Source organism: Coloeus monedula, assembly GCF_965178545.1.
Source record: "Coloeus monedula genome assembly, chromosome: 5".
NCBI lineage: Eukaryota > Metazoa > Chordata > Aves > Passeriformes > Corvidae > Coloeus > Coloeus monedula.
In genome coordinates, this window is record NC_138785.1 from 38,629,100 (window position 1) to 38,629,458 (window position 359).

Below are 359 nucleotides of genomic sequence, written 5' to 3' on the forward strand. Positions count from 1 at the left end.
TGTTATGCAGCACTTTGCACACTGTGAACACTTAATACCAAGAAAGGGAAATAATATTTTACTTTTAAAAAGTTGAAAAAGAATTTTAAAAAAAGCTGATTACTAGTCATGTGCCTTCTGTATTTTATTACATATATAAACCTTATTTATAGAGAAAAAAGATTCAAGCATTTCTTTCTGTATTTTTGCATTGATAGATGAATGTTGAGTATTTACTTTAAATTTTCCTACTATTCTGTGCGAAAAAAACCCCAAGTCAGCTTCTGCTAGTAAAAATCAGAAATGGTACTGTCAGACTTCAGTGTGGAACAGTAACAAGTACATTTATTGATATAAATTCCTAAGTAGAATATAGAAAC